This window comes from Geotrypetes seraphini, chromosome 15, assembly GCF_902459505.1.
Source record: "Geotrypetes seraphini chromosome 15, aGeoSer1.1, whole genome shotgun sequence".
Taxonomy (NCBI): Eukaryota; Metazoa; Chordata; class Amphibia; order Gymnophiona; family Dermophiidae; genus Geotrypetes; species Geotrypetes seraphini.
The window spans coordinates 69,037,377-69,047,286 of record NC_047098.1 but is presented as its reverse complement, the minus strand read 5'-3'; positions in this window follow the sequence as shown (position 1 = coordinate 69,047,286).

The window sequence follows — 9,910 nt, the reverse complement described above, 5'->3', positions numbered from 1 at the left end:
AAAAAAATTTCCTCCTATTGGTTTTAAAAGTATTTCTGTGTAACTTCATCGAGTGTCCCCGTGTCTTTTTTTTATTTTTTTTTTTCAAATTCTTTATTCATTTTTACATATTTCAACAAGTGTGTCAGAAAAATCATGCGAACTTACAAATATACACTTGATCAACTTTCATATATTAATGAAAATATAACATATATGTCCCCTAGTCTTTGTAATTAAAAAAAAACTACTCTCCTATACTGAAGAAATTTAAGGAAAGACAACTGAATTTACTGCTATTTTATTTACGATTTTGATCTCCCTTCCGACCCTAATTCCACGTATTGTGAGGTATCTCTTCACCACCTAACGTGAAGATAATGCATAATTTTTAATTTGCCAAAAAGCCGTTTTACACTTTTGCCTCAATCCAACACTAATTTGTAGAAACTGAGTTTTGTCAGCTCCCGCTCTCTAGTGATAGTATGTGAAAAACGTGTTTGCTCATTTCCCGCCAACAATGTGTTAAGTACTTCTCTGATGTAAGAATAAAGCCCAGTGCAGAGTTGTATTTCTGTGTCGGAGTCATGATGGGAGTCGAGGGTACCAGAAACTGAGGAGTCTGAGTTGAAGGATTTATCTACCAACTCCACAGACCTGGTTCCATGTGTAGCACAGCACATTGGGGGAGGGGGGCTTAGCCTCCCCTAGTCACTCTGGTGGTTTGGGATCCTAGATAGTTCGGTACCAGGTCAGAAATTCTGTTCAGAGCTGGGAAATGCCGACAGTGCAGCCCCAGTGAAGCATAGCCGCATCATTACCAGGAAGACACAGGAACACCTACAGCGTTCATCTGAATATCCTAGTCAGGGCTTTGCTCCGGAATTGATTAACATTATGTATGAAGTGTACTTGAATTACAACAGCCACATTAACCTCTCCAGGTGTCTTGGCAGCTATAGTGCCAGGGATTTATCTCGCTCAGAGATCATGTGCCTCACAGCAAAGCCATGCTTAAGATACAGGGGGGGCCAGCCTGATGAAGACTAGGAAGAGGAGAATTTGGTTTCTATGCTGTTACTCTCCTAGTCAGGGTCCTCATTAGCAGGCGATAAGGTCTCAAGCTTAGAGATACCAAAGTTCGACCAGGTTGTGGCCCTAGATCTCGGAGAGGACATGACAGTGTGTAGGCTTTTTAAGCCCTCAGTGCTCTTAGTGGTAATCACTGAGTCTCACTTAGATTTAAAGATAGCGCAGCCCCATTCTTTTATGACTTCAGTGCTCACTTATGAGTAGCACTATAGCTATAGAACTTATCCTAGGACAAGCAGGCAGGTATTCTCACTAATGGGTGACATGATCCAACGGAGCCCCGATGCGGACGCCTCACAAGCAGTCTTGCTTGAAGAAACTCGAAGTTTCGAGTCACCCATACTGCGCATGCGCGAGTGCCTTCCCGCCCAGCGTAGGGCGCGTCTCCTCAGTTCTTACTTTTCCGCGGAGCCGAGAAGTCCGTCTTCGACTCTCTGCGTGAAGTTAGTTAACTTGCACCTTCTTAAAGTCCGCGATTTTGGGTTATTTTACTCAGAATCGTTGCTTTTCGTCGTGCTTTAAGTTCTGTGCACGACAGAAGAGCAGGACTTGGGTGTGATTGTATGTGATGATCTTAAGGTGGCCAAACAGGTTGAGAAGGTGACGGCGAAAGCTAGAAGGATGCTAGGGTGCATAGGGAGAGGTATGGCCAGTAGGAAAAAGGAGGTATTGATGTCCTGCATAAGACTTTGGTGAGACCTCATTTAGAATATTGTGTACAATTCTGGAGGCCACACCTTCAAAAAGATATAAAAAGGATGGAGTCGGTCCAGAGGAAGATTACTAGAATGGTATGTGGTCTTCATCATAAGGCGTATGTAGACAGACTTAAAGATCTCAATCTGTATACTTTGGAGGAAAGGCGGGAGAGGGGGGAGATACAACAGAGACGTTTAAATACCTATGTGATGTAAATGCGCATGAGTCGAGACTCTTATTTGAAGCACTGGAATGAGAGGGCAGAGGATGAAGTTAAGAGGTGATAGGCTCAGGAGTAATCTAAGGAAATATTTATTTGTTTTTGTTTTACAGAAAGTGTAGTAGATGCATGGAGTAGGCTCCTGATAGAGGTGGTGGAGACAGAGACTGTGTCTGAAGTCAAGAAAGTGTGGGACACGGACTCTTTGCTCCCTTGATTTCTTTACCTCTAAACCCCATGAGATCTTCAGGCAGTAGAACAATTCATATGAATAAGTTCTCTTTTCCTTCTATAAAATGAATAGTCTGCTAGCTAAATTTCCCATTCCTTTCTATTTCTATTCAGATAAGATCTTGTTTATCTCTCCAGTTTTTTTTTGCAAAATTCTGAAAACTACATTGTGCCATCGTTTTTTAGGTAACAGTATCAATGAGTTTAATGGTTCTTTTTTTCTGAAATCTAATTGTAAACTCTAGTAGACATTACCGGGGACACTGCCACCTTCCTCAAAGCTTTATGGGAAGTTGAAAAGTGGCCAAAAAGTTGATGTCTTGCTTGAATGGCACAGAAGAGAGTTTAAAACATTTGCTCTCAAAATACAAAACCATCATAAACATTGAAGGCACCAGAAATGTTTTTTCTCCTTACCATCAACTACCTAAAGATGGTCAATGATAGTACTGCCAAAGGAGCTGGAACTTGTGTCCAAGATGGGCCACACCACTCCACTCTCCTACTTAAAACAGGAGTAAAGAAAGACAATGCAAGGCAAGAAACAACCCCAATGAATTCTCTTATTGACCACATTACACAAAATAAGAAAGAGGTGAAGCAGCCAAAAAAGCTGCACATTTATAAACCCTCCCCCCCCAAAAAAAAAAAACAAACAAGCCTCTTCAAAATACTCATTGACAGTATTGATGACATCCTCATTCGAAGAAAATTTCTTCCCATTGAGCTAAACTTTTAAGTTCAGGAACAAGAAAAAGTCAAACAGGGCCAAGTCTGGGATATAGGGAAGATGAGGGATCAATTTGAAGCCCAATTCATGCAGTTTTGCCATTGTGATGGTTGATGTGTGAAACAACGCATTGTCTTGGTGAAAGAGCACTTTTTTGTGCGCTAATCTTGGCTGTTTTTCCTTCAACTCATCTTTCAAACAGTTCAGCAATACTGCATAATAGATCCTGTAATTGTTTTACCCTATTTTTTTTTTTGTTTTTTTTTTTTTTAATTCTTTATTCATTTTCACTTCAATTAACAAGTATACAATATGAGACTTGGAAAGCAGGGGTCAGGAGAGGAGGAGAGCCAGGAGGGCACAGGGAGAGTGCAGAGCGAGGGGTAGTGGCGAGAGGTAGCTCCGCCCACCCCCTCCGACGTCGGACCTCCACCTTAAAAGGGGCGGAGCCAACACCGAACGAGTCCAGCTTGCCTGCAAGCAGCCACAGAGTGAGAGAGGCAAGAGAGAGACTTGGAAAGCAGGGGTCAGGAGAGGAGGAGAGCCAGGAGGGCACAGGGAGAGTGCAGAGCGAGGGGTAGCGGCGAGAGGTAGCTCCGCCCACCCCTCCGACGTCGGACCTCCGCTTTAAAAGGGGCAGAGCCAACGGCGCGCGGCTGTTCGGCGCGCTGCAAAGGCGAGCGGCAAAGGCGCTCGTCTTAGCAAAAGCGTCTTTGAGAAGTGCCAGGGCACTACACCAAGGTCAGCACACAACCGGAGGCAGAGAGTGAGTGTGGGTGAGAGGTCACAGCAGCAGCAGGCAGAGGGAGAGAGGACACAGCAGCAGCAGGCGGAGAGTGAGAGTGGGAGAAGGGACACAGCAGCACCAGGCAGAGGGAGAGAGGACACAGCAGCAGCAGGCGGAGGGAGAGCGAGGGAGTGAGGACACCAACAGATCAGAGGAGACCAGAGTGGTGAGAGCCAGAGGAGAGAGAGGAGAAAGCAGAACAGGCAGACGAGAGAGCGGAGAGCAAATAGACGGACCAAAGGAGCAGAGCGGAGAGCTGAGGGAGACCGGAGAACGGAGCGGATAAGATAGAAATGGAGGCAGCCGGAATACACCAGAGCTTTCCAGTATACTGCATGGGGTGCCATATGTACGACTACCTCCCCTCGGGAAGGCGGGAGTACATATGCGGTCGGTGCCGGGAGCTGGAAGGCCTGAAGTATGAGGTCGCAAGATTGCAGGCCAGGGTTCAGGACCTGGAGGGGTTGCACGCTTCAGAGGAGCCATGCCAGGCGTCTGAGGATTCAGACAGAAACAGCTCCATTGAAGGAGAGTACTGTCAGTCACAGTAAGAAATCCTTAAAGAAATCATAAAAGACCCTACAATTGGTCTTATCTAACTTATATACTGTATATAGATATATAGATCAACACTAATATAATCACCAATGTTAGTCATTCTTTCATCTCACCTGAAGATGCAGATTTAACTGATTCTTGAGTTTGAACTAAGCTTTCTAAGTATTTAGGGTCTTGAAAAAGAGTCATACTCAAGGACAATGCCTTAGGTCTCAACAAAAAAAAGACTCTCTACGGATCACTTGAGTTCTCCAAGAGACATCAGGAAAACATTTATAGGGAAACCATGAAAGTGAGCTAACCTTTTCCTGAAAAAACTAATCTTTATCTTCACTACAAAAAAAAAGTAACCATCAAGGTGCCTCTTAATGTAGCCTCTAGAATAGATGTTTCTAGCAAAGTAGTTAGATTCACCTCTAGTACTTCTTCCACTCCTCCTCCTGAAATATTTTTTACAGAAGAAAAAATATGCTTTAGATTATCTGTGGGAGTGATGAAGAGTCCAAAGACAGCATTTCAGCATCTTTTTACTACTCTATACAAGGTAGGGACATGGTATGCGGACCCTGGTTAAAAATATGATCTATCTGTCTGAAAAACTTTGGTGACACACACATAGAAAAAGGAGCAGGAACAGCAGCAATGGAAACAAGGAAGATGACATTTAAAATGAGGGGGGGGGTAATAAAAGGGGCTATAGATTTTACTTCATGAAATGTAAAAATACACAGAGAGATGAGACCTAAAAAAACAAGACAGTAAACAATATATATATAAAATAAATATCATTACTTAACCTGCCAGGGCTATTGCTACATTAAAAACAGCTGACAACATTCAAACAATATTTGAATTGTGCTTATTGAAATCATGTCCAATCACTCATGAGATGGACTGCTTTTTTTAAAAATCCCACAACCAAAATAAATGCCAACTATAGCGACAATTTAAGGGGCCCTTTATGGCCCATAGATATAAAAAAGGACATCTCTCTGTCCAGAAGCTTTTTCCAGTACTTGTTGATTCCTTCTGCCTTCAAGGAAGATGAAATGGCAAATAAGAGAATTTTTCCTGTGATTAAAATTAACTAGAGACAAGAAATTATGCTGAAGCTATCAGGATCCTCCAGCATAATCAGCCTTCTGTTCCCTTTCATAGAACATCCTATCCAACACATACTGGCTAGTTTAAAAACTCAACTAGTTCCCGACCCAGTCTCTCACTTTGGGGCTCATCCAGAGGGCACTCAGTTTATTTATTAGATGTCTGTGTGAAACACTATCAAAGGCTTTGCTGAAATCTAAATACACCACATCTAGTGCACTCCCTCTATCCAATTCTCTGGTCACCCAGTCAGAGAACTTGATCAGATTTGTCAGACAAAACCTGCCTCTAGTGAATTCATGTTGTTGCAAGTCTGTAATCCACTGGATTCCAGGAGCATCACAATCAAGCCTTGTTCCCCAGTATCTCATGTTTAGTTCAATATCCTTCCACAATGTGTTTCTATTGGAATTAATTATGGGTTCAGGCAACATAATACAAGTTGGTCATATAGGTCCAATGCTATGGATAGGGCCAGCCCCTCCCCAACTTCTTCAATATTTAATTCAAATTTCTGCAATTTAATGCCCCTTTGACTAATTATGTAAAGTGACCTTCAAGCCTAGTTCTAGTCTGTTCTCTTCCATTCCATATTTCAGATATACCTCCTTTGCTCTAATTTATTGTGGAGCTTGTACTCTGTTCTTCCTGATGTAATGTAAAGCGAGAGGCTTAACCTGGATCATGCCACACTGCAGTTGATCTGTGCAGCCGAAGACAGACATTATTAAAGTTGCATAGCCTTTGCTGCAGGAAGGATGTTGAGGGGTCTAGGAAACACATTTAGTTCTGATGAGCTGTGTTTGCTTTTTAGAGTTTGTACACAATAATTAAGAGATCAAGAACATTTTAAACTGTAGTAAGTGATCTTTGGTTTTTAAGTTAAATTTTAAATGCAAACATTTCCATATGTTTTATCCAGGCTTTGTTTGGAAACACAATACTGTTTTCCTGTTGTAATAATAAAAATTTGTAATCTTTACATGTGTGTGTGATACTTTGAGGTTGGTGGGTATGTATTGAACTCTGATCACCTGGAGGAAAGGGGGAATAAGGAGTATCGGCATATGCTTTTAAATCACATTGCAGAATCAAATGAGCAGGGCTTCCACAAATCATCCTGAATACAACAGGAATAATTGGAAACCTTTTAGAGCAGTGATTCTTAACCTTTTTTGAGTCACGGACAACTTTAAGAATCTGATGAAAGCTATGGAAAAATTCACATAAACACAACTTTGCATGCAATGAATATAATGTACTTTATTTAATGAGCTTTGATTGTCTCATACATATATGACTTACACAAAGTATCATTAAACTTTAAACAATCTTAAAAAAAAACCCAAAACACTCCTTTTTTATGCAAAAAGTAATGGTCACTCATAATTATGAAATACAATCCTCTTGTGCAAATTAAAACAGATCTACTACTACTACATCTGCTCTTTCGTTATCTGTGGAAAAAAACCAACAGTACCAGGCTGTATAGTGAACTTCTCCCCCTTCCATACAGCATCAGCCCCCTCTCCATTCAGTGTCTTCCTCTCTCTCACCTCCTCCCCCTTTTATCTCCCATCTTCTATCCAGGACTATTTTCCTCCTTCTATACAGTTTCTTCCCCCTCTCTCTCCCCTGCCATCAATATTCACTTCCTCTATATCTTTCCTTCCATATATCCGCCTCCCCTCTCCTCCTCATCTTTCCATCTAAAATCTCCCCTTTTGCTTCTCCCTTCCATCATATCCCTCCTCCCTATCTCCCCGACAACTGCCCTCTTTCCCCTGTTCTATCTAGAATCTGTCTTCCCCACTTCTCTACAGCATCTGCCCCCCCTCTTTCTCCCATCCATATCTTCCTCCTGTCTCCCCTTCCATCCAGCATCAGCCACCTCTTTCTCTCCCCCCTCCTACTTCCATACAGTGTCTCCTTTTTACTTCCACCTCTGTCCTCTTTCTCTTTCTTCTATAAAGCATCTGGCCCTCCTTTTCCTCTCTAATCTCCTACCCCTTTTGTCACATCTACCTCCTGTCTCTTCAGCAGCAAAACAATTCACCTCATTCTCCTGGGTCTGCACTCGCACATTAGTCTACATGGCTGGTGGTCACGCCTCTCAGATGTCCTCTTCTGGTTCTGGGGCAAAGCCAATTGCTGATCATACTGAGGCTGCGAGTGCATCCCTACAGGAGAGTAAGGCAAGACGTTTTGCCACTGCTGTTGCTCATTTAGAGAAGCAGCAGCAGTCAGGTTGGCAGTGGGAGGTGGAAAAGTGTTGCTCCTGGTGTACGGCAGTTCTAAATTGCTGCGTAGGGTCTTCAAAAGCAGTGTGCAACTGCTCAACTTTGAGGGAACACTGGAGTCGATCCAGAGGAAGGTTACTAAAATGGTCAGAGGTCTATGTCATGATGTGTATGGAGATAGTCTTAAAGATCTCAATATGTATACTTTAGAGACGAAAGGTGGGTGAGGGGAGATATGATAGAGATATTTAAATACCTACATGGTATAAATGTGTCCTGAAGAGGTGCTGATACCCCTGATGGTGTGAATAACATGAGGAAGGACATAGCAAAGCTTGAAGAATGGTCTGAAATTTGGCAGCTAAAATTTAATGCTAAGAAATGTAAGGTCATGCACATGAGCTACAAAATCCCAAGGGAACTGTATAGTTTAGGGGATGAAGAACTTTTGTGCACAAAAGAGGAGAGGGACTTGGGAGTGAGAGTATGTCCTCCCCCAAAATTTTTTATTGTTATACATCGATTGTATGTTTACCTGTTTAAATTGTTTTATTTTGTCCTCCCCCCAAATTTTTTTTATTGTTATACGCATTGAAAATATTTGATATTGTGTTTATATTTAATAAACTTGAAACTTATGTGATAATCTTAAGGTGACCAAACAGATTGAAAAGGTGACAGTGAAAGCTACGATACTAAAGTGCATAAGGAGAGGTATGGTCAGTAGGAAAAAGGAGGTATTGATGCTTATATATAAGACTGGTCTGGCGACCACACCTTCAAAAAGATATAAACAGGATGAAGTTGGTTCAGAGGAAGGCTACTAAAATGTCAGTGGTCTTCATCATAAGGCATATTATGGGGACAGACTTAAAGATCTCAATATATATCTTTTGCAGGAAAGGTAGGAGAGGGGCGAAATGATAGAGATGTTTAAGTACCTATGTGGCATAAATTTTCATGAGGCGAATCGCTTTCATTTGAAAGGAAGCTCCGGAATGAGAGGGCATAGGATGAAGTCAAGAAGTCGGAGTAATCTAAGGAAATATTTTTTTTTACAGAAAGGATGGTAGATGCATGGAATAGGCTTCTGGTAGAGACAAAGACTGTGCCTGCATTCAAGAAGGTGTAGGTGAGGAGGAGATAGTGGATGCTGTAGATGGGCAGAGTGGATGGGCCATTTGGCCTTTGTCATGTTTCTTTCTCTCCCTTTCCTGTGTCCATCTCTTCCTCTTTTTCTCTTCTCTCCACCCCATCATAAGATTATATCTCCCCCACCTCATGCTTTCCCTGGAATAATTCTCTCTGCAGGTTTTTAAATCCAAATGCCTCCTTAGAGGCGAACCAACCCTTCTTGTTCTACCCTCCCCCTTCCTTGCACTTATATTTTTTTTAATCTCAATGTATTTTCTTGAAACCTTATATACTTAGCTTCCCAGTGATGTTAGTCTTCTTAAATTATGTAATCCACCCCCACACTAAATTTGGTGATGGATTTTTCTTTTCTTCCTTTTTTTTTTAATATTTGCTTTTAAACTTATTTTATAAATTGTAAACCGCGTGGATCAGGGGTAGGCAATTCCAGTCCTCGAGAGCCAGAGCCAGGTCAGGTTTTCAGGATATCCACAATGAATATGTATGAGATGGATTTGCATGCACTGCCTTCTTGAGATGCAAACCGATCTTGTGCATATTTATTGTGAAGATCCTGAAAACCTGACCTGGCTCTGGCTCTCAAAGACAGGAATTGCCTACCCCTGGCCTAGATATTCTTTGGTAAAAGACCAGGAGTCCCTCCTTGAGGGCTGCAATCCAGTTGGGTTTTCAGGATTTCCCCAACGGATATGCCTTGAAAGCAGTGCATGCACATAGATCTCATGCATATTCATTGGGGAAAGCCTGAAACCCCGACTGGATTGTGGCCCTCAAGGAGGGACTTTGACGACCCCCCCCCCCCCCCCCGGGTGATAGATGGTATATATCTAAACTTGGAGGGCGAGTTAGAGCAGTGCTTCCCAATCCTGTCCTGGAGGACCATCAGGCCAATCGGGTTTTCAGTCTAGCCTTAAAGAATATGAATGAGAGAGATTTGCACATAATGGAAGTGATAGGCATGGAAATCTGCTCCATGCATATTCATTAAGGCTAGCCTGAAAACCCGATTAGCCTGGTGGTCCAGGACAGGGTTTGGAATCACTGAGTTAGAGAATAGGGTTTTAGAACCTAGGGCTGAAGAGGGTCACTTGAAAGGAGGGAGCTAGCCCGACACA